Source organism: Pipra filicauda, unplaced genomic scaffold (assembly GCF_003945595.2).
Source record: "Pipra filicauda isolate LSUMZ 115617 unplaced genomic scaffold, ASM394559v2 scaffold24_size8852520_pilon, whole genome shotgun sequence".
Lineage (NCBI taxonomy): Eukaryota > Metazoa > Chordata > Aves > Passeriformes > Pipridae > Pipra > Pipra filicauda.
In genome coordinates this window covers 3386746-3393697 of record NW_024104365.1, presented here as the reverse complement: position 1 = coordinate 3393697, position 6952 = coordinate 3386746, and positions in this window count along the sequence as shown.

The window sequence follows — 6952 nt, the reverse complement described above, 5'->3', positions numbered from 1 at the left end:
TTCTTTTTCTTTTTCTTTTTCTTTTTCTTTTTCTTTTTCTTTTTCTTTTTCTTTTTCTTTTTCTTTTCCTTCTTTCTTTTCTTTTTTTTTTTTTTTTCTTTTTCTTTTTCTTTTTCTTTTTCTTTTTTCTTTTCTTTTTCTTTTTCTTTTTTTCTTTTTTCTTTTTCTTTTTCTTTTCTTTTTCTTTTTCTTTTTCTTTTTCTTTTTCTTTTTCTTTTTCTTTTTCTTTTTCTTTTTCTTTTTCTTTTTTTTTTCTTTTTCTTTTTTCTTTTTTCTTTTTCTTTTTCTTTTTCTTTTTCCTTTTTCTTTTTTTGTTAAAGCTTCTGAGTGCCTCCAAGCTACACAGAAGGTAGTCATTCTTTCCATTTTAGAGTGAAAAATGAATACAAAAATCTGTCTGTCATAACAACATGAAAGCATTTCCTGAATTACAGCCCTGACTTCTGAATGAGTGTGTTCACCTGAAATGAGTCAGTGCAAGTGGAAAGCGCATTGCCAAGAAACAAGGAGAAACCTGGCAGTCCAGAGCAGTTGCTAGATAAGAGCTTTTCCCCTGTATTCAAATCACCTTCCTATGGAAACAAGTTGAACAAATGCTCATCCAGAGCCAGTAAATGAAAGAGTCTATGCCCTGCACAAACCTGTTACCTTATTTTGCTCCTGAAAATGAATGAGGTGGGCTTTGACTAATGCTTTGAGCAGCGGGCATTGGAAATGAACTAGGGTTGTCAGGAAAGCTCATTGATTTTGCAGGACCCATGCAAGTTGTACATTATAGTTTGGAGGAAGAGCACTCCCTTTTCAAAAGATAATTTTTCAATGTACTGCCCATGTTTGTGCTTTTGTGCAAGCAATAATGGTTTCATAAATGTTTTATGTGATCAGCATTTAGCAATACCTGGGAAGTTGGCAATTCTGACTAGATTTTACAGATACCAACCTTTTTTTGCCATTAATACTTTTTTTCCCTTTCTGTTTATGTTCCCAGATTGATTTCCAATAGTTAAAATTTAAACAATAACAGCAACTTCAGTTTTCAAATCTGCAAATAGGACAGACAATGTATGCAACCTCCTCATTGATTGACTCTTCTGTTTTTATAGATTCGCCCTCTTGAAAGAATCATTAAACACCAGAGAAAATGATTTGTTGCCATTGATTACATGACATACAGCTCTGACATACACAGTTTTTATATCTAAGTTATTAATTATGTTGTTAATGTAATTTGCAGACCACAAGATAAATCATTCAGCTTCTGACTGGATATTACTGGATATGTTGCATATATAAAAACATCTTTGGGTGTGAAGGGAACTGTTACCAAGAATAATAGATTAGAAGGCTTCTAGTTTGCCTTATAAATCATTATGAGCTAAGGAAAACTTCTTCTGCCTGTTTATTTGATTATCTTGGAAATGCTGAGTTTCTCAACCTCTCTGCTGTTTATGTGCAACAGCAACACGCATAATCACTTAATTTCAATACAGAGAAAATACTTGCATTTGTTCTGTTCATGCTGTATCCTCATTCTCTCAAGAATTTCACAGTTTAAGGCTAACAAGCTACAGGACGTAAAAAGTCAAGCTTAATTTGTGTCTTCCCAAAGGCTTCACTAAACAATTTTTTTCCTTCTTCTGGTGGTTGATATTTTGTGCTAGCTCCATTCTCTGTAACTTTCTTTTCCCAGCAACAATTGCCAAGAAATTAATTATGACAACCAGTGTCATGAATGCGCGCCATGGTAGTCTGCAGCCACTAGTGACAGACTCACATGCTTCAAGGTGAAGGTGTCTGCATTTGTACCAACAAATCGGTTTTAGAAGTTCCTCCTGCTTTGTATTTCATTTGAACAGGTCTAGCTCTTTCCTTAATTTCAGAAGGATTTAGCAGTAACTATTCAGCAGTTACCCTGGGAGCACACTGCAGATTATGCATGCTTGCCTGACATTTGACAGATGCCCTTAAAAGACTCAGTTTACTTTTCACAGGGGCCAGGGGGTTGAGGAGGGTGGAGGGCTAGAAACATTTTTGAAGTGAGTGATGTATGTTTAAATGTCAAGGTGGTCTTACTGAATCTCTAAGCACAACCCTTGTACATTGAAACAGAGACTAACTTTGAAATGTCCTTTTTAGTTAGAGCTAAGAATTCACATTTTTTAATATTCTTGATCCCAGAGATGACATAGTGTTTCATTTGGAGGGGAAGCTGAATGCTGAAGACTAAATTTTGTTGCCAGTATATGCTAAGACTCCTTTGAAAGTCTCACCACATGCTAATAGTGAATAAAACATGTTTTTTAACAGGTACTGCTGCAAATGTGAAACTCAAGGAGGTAAATTTTCTCTCCTCCCTGCTCAGCTCCATCCATGTGGAGTTTGACATTGAGTGATGAGCAAAGCCACAACTGGAGCTGGGATATGGGATGAGCAAAAGGAGGAGAAATATTAATCTTTAACAGCTTTCTTGGTTTAAGAAATGTTCATTGTCTTGATAACACTTCATGATACAAAGGTCTTCAATACTGTAGTTGAAATTTTTAAGAGCATTAGTTCCATGGTCATTTCCAAATTGAAACAGCAAGGCAGTCTCAAAGACAGGAGGTGCTCCTGAGTTTGGATCTGGGCGTACATCCTGGTGGAGTCCTGTCCACAGAAGAAGCCATATACACCCTATCTTCTTCCTTTTCCATGTGGTCCATGAAAAAGAAAGTCATATATTCGAACTACATGCAACTCTAAGTTCAAATGTGTCTTCAAATCCCCAGTGCAGATGACTGGTAAACCAAGTCAGGAGCATGCTCCCAATGTTTCAGCAGGAAAAATATGAAGATCCTAAAAGTTAGTAAATTGTATTTGTAAATGGGTCACTTAAATATAACAATTATTGAGTCTAGAAATCCCTTTTAAAACCAACAGAAGTATTCCTGTTGTCAATGAGGACGCAGGTCTAAACTCCTCTAGCAGACATTATGTCTGTTTTTAATGAATTATTTTGAGGTATTGTATAAGCATTTCATGCTCATATGAAACAAGCAACAGTTCAGTTGCTACAGCAGTCAGAGTAAGGAATGGTGCAGGCAGCCCTGGTTCAAGGTTCAGTGCTCAACAGTCCTTATCAATATCAGACTTGATTTGTTCAGAGTAGATATTGCCAATTATGTCATGGTATCTGAGGTAGATAGATATCTCCTTGGGAGAAAAAAAAATGGCCAACATAATTTTGACTTATCATCTAAATTGAATTTGAACTCAACTCTCTAGAGAAACACAACCACTGCATTAAACAACTGAGGGAATTAACGCTCTCATTGATCCTACTCATCATTACAGTTGTGTGTGTTCCCATCTGCATCTGACTTCTCCGTCCTAGGGAGCCAAACCATGTCTCTGAATGGGCAGAGTGTGCTGATCTTTCCAGCTGTGCAAAACGTTGCCAGCCCTGCTGGGTTCCTCTGGGTTCCTAGTGAGGTGAATAAGTGGAAGCAGAGGTTGGGTGATGAATGAGATGCAGAGGCAATTTCCCTTTATTTGCTTCAATGTCTCCTTTTAAATGCAAGTAAAAAGCGGAAAATGAAAACAACAGTGTCAGTTAACATTGATGAACAAGTTTAAAATGTAAGTTTATGTTATAAAAGACATATCAGCACATTTGTATTTCACTATACATTTGTATCACACAAAGTTTCTAAGAAGAGTGTCTATAGTATGTAAATAGTTCCTGTCTATCAGATGATAACTGAATGTTTAAAAGGGGCCACAGCTATAGTATAGTAATACAATCAAGTATTCACTGGTTGCACCTCGACTTCCCCGCTTGGACACTATGGAATAAAGGCCCTTAATTGTTATATGTTGCATCTACTCACAAAAGAATTTTACTTTTTTTTCTATAGAGTTTTGTTCAGGACCATTTGGACTCAGAGGATGAAACATGGAACTCTTCAGGGACATCACATTTTTATTCTCAATGCTTTGGAATTTTAGAAGGTTTTATAAAAGGTCTTTATTCTGACCAATCATATATACAGATATGTAAAAGATTTAGCTGCTAAAGACTACTTTTTTCTGTTTTGTTTAGTTCTCCTTATACAGAACAGCAGATTTTTTTAAGGGGATTAATCAAAGTAGATGTTGATTAAAATGTATGAAAAAAAAGTTTCAGAAAACTAAAAGCAACCTTTTACTATATCAGTTTATTCACACAAATTGACTTTGTGACTGATAAGGAGGGCAGGAGGTAGATAAGCGGGGAGGAAGGAACAGCAGCACAGGAGTGATGACAAAAGGTGCTGGAAGGGTCTTACATTATCAGCACAACGTAGAAAGGTAGTGGAGGACAGCAGGCAGATATTCTTTCCTGTGTGCAGGTTGTGTGAGGGCTGATGGATGTGAGGAATGCAGCTAAGAAAACATCATACTGACAAGCTGTGCAAAGGGGAGGTGGGTCATCAAAAAAGCCCAGGAGACTGAGGAAGAGAGACCGTATCATGGAATCATAGAATGGTTTGTGTTGGAAGGGACCTTTAAAGGTCATCTAGTACAGCTTCTTTGTCATGGGCAGGAACACCTTCCATTAGACCAGGCTGATCAAAGTTCCATCCAGTCCTCTGGATGGCCCTCCTCTGGACTCACTCCAATGGATCTATGTCCTCCTTATGTTGGGACAATTTCTCTTTATTCCTCACAGGCTACTTGTCTTTGCTTCCATCCTCTGTAGGCGTCTTTTTTGTGTTTGAGTTTGTCCAGGAGCTCCTTGTTCATCCATGCAGGTCTTCTGAAGTTTTTGACCAGCTTCCTTTTTGTTGGGATACATTGCTCCTGAGCTTCGAGGAGATGATCCTTGAATATTAGCCATCTTCCTTGGGCCGCTCTTCCCTCCAGGGCTTTATCCCATGATCACAGAATATCACAGAATCACAGAATATGCCAAGTTGGAAGGCACTCACAAGGACCATGGAGTCCAACTCCTGGCCCTGCACAGGGCCATTCCCAAGTCACACCATGTGCCTGAGAGTATTGATACTCTATGCAGAACCTGGAAGAGGACAAAGTCTACTCTCCTGAAAGTCCAGGGTAGTGAGCTTGTTGTGTGACCTCCATGCTGCCCTAAGCAGTGACTATTTTATGGTCCCTGCAGCCCAGGCTTCCCCTCACATTCCCCACCAGCCCCTCCTTTTTAGTGAGAACAAGCTCTAGCATAGCACCTCTCTTCATTGGCTTCTCTGTCACTGGAAGACAGAAATTAATATAAATGCATTTCAGTAACCTCCTGGATTGCTTGTGCCGTGCTGAGTTGTCCCTCCAAAAGATGTGAGGGTAATTAAGTCCCCCATGAGGACCAGGGATTGTGAAGATGATGCCTCTTCTATTTGTCTGTAGAGGGTCTCATTGGTTCAGTCTTCCTGGTCAGGCAGCCTGTAGCAGGCCCCCCACTATAATGTCTCCTGTCTCTGTCCTTCGTTTAATCCTGACCCATAAACTCTCCACTGGTTCCTCACCTATCCCGAGGCAGATCTCCGTGCACTCCAGCTGGTCACTGACATAGAGAGCAACACCACCTCCTCAACTCCCCTGGCTGTCCTTCCTGAAGAGCCTGCATCCATCCACTCCAATGCTCCAGTCATAGTAGCCATCCCACCATGTCTCTGCCAACAAGATCCTAGCCCTGCATGTATCTGCACATCTCTAACTCTTCTTGTTTATTCTCCATGTTATGTGCATTTGCATAGAGGCATTTAAGCTGGGTCCTGACGTAGCTGACCTACTGTTGGAGTGGCTGAAATTCCTTTGTACTGCTCTTCAGGTGCTCTCCCACTGACCTGCGATCACTCTCTGGACTTTGGGCATCTACTACTGGCTATTACATCAAACTGGTAAGAGTGGGATGTACCAAGGTTCCCCTCCCCCAGCAACTTTAGTTTAAAGCCCTCTTCACCAGTTTGGCAAGCCTATGATTGAAGTGGATTTTCCCCTTCTCTGACAGGTGGACCCCAGGAGCTCCCCATATCATTTAAGACTAGTGTTGTTTAAGTCCATCTTAAAACTAGTTAAATTCTTAATTACTGTTCTTTCTCAATATTACATGATTACAAATCTTCATTCTGAAGCTGTGAAACTTTCTTTAAACATTCAGGGAAAATCTATTCACAAGCTATTTTCTAATCCACCTTGAATTATAGCTAAGAAATTAAATCAGCCTCCAAACCTCCGACAGACTTCTCTTCCCTCACTGTGCACTTCTCACTGAGGAACTCGCAAGGCAAACACAGTGTTGTCTGTTAGTAAAATGCACATAGATAAAAGACATAAAATATCACAAGATTATAAAAGCACAAATTCTATTCAGTCTTCTGTTCCAGTTGCCTTCCTGTCAGTTACTAATTTGACCTTTGCAAATATTCTTTGCAGTATGTCACATGGTTATAAAGCAAAAAAGCTTCAGAACGGCACTCAAATCTCCAAAAATACTAAAATGGCCTTATAGTGTAAAGTCAAACATATAACTTCTGGTAATGCAATTTAAAGTCTGTTGGTCTCTGTAGGCTTAGAGAGTAGAATTTTGCCAAGCATGGAGTGCAGCTAGAGCAAGACACAGCTTACATAACCTGTAGGTTCCCCAGCTCTAGGGACACCTTCTATCTTCTTGCTACTCATTGTCACATTTTCCTTCATTCCTGATTTATAACCTCAAGCTTATCTGGGGTAACATTTTTAAATTTTAGGCAAGTCAAAAAAAAGGGATAGGTGATATATTTCTCAGCATGGGAAAAGTAAGGAGGTCCCTCTGCTGCAGAGGGACCAGAGGAGGGTCACAAAGATGATTAGAGAGCTGGACCACCTCTGCTATGAAAACAGGCTGAGGGAGATGGTGTTGTTCAGCCTGGAGAAGAGAAGGTTCCAGGGAGACCTTACAGCGGCCTTCCAGTATCTAAAGGGGGCCTACATGAAA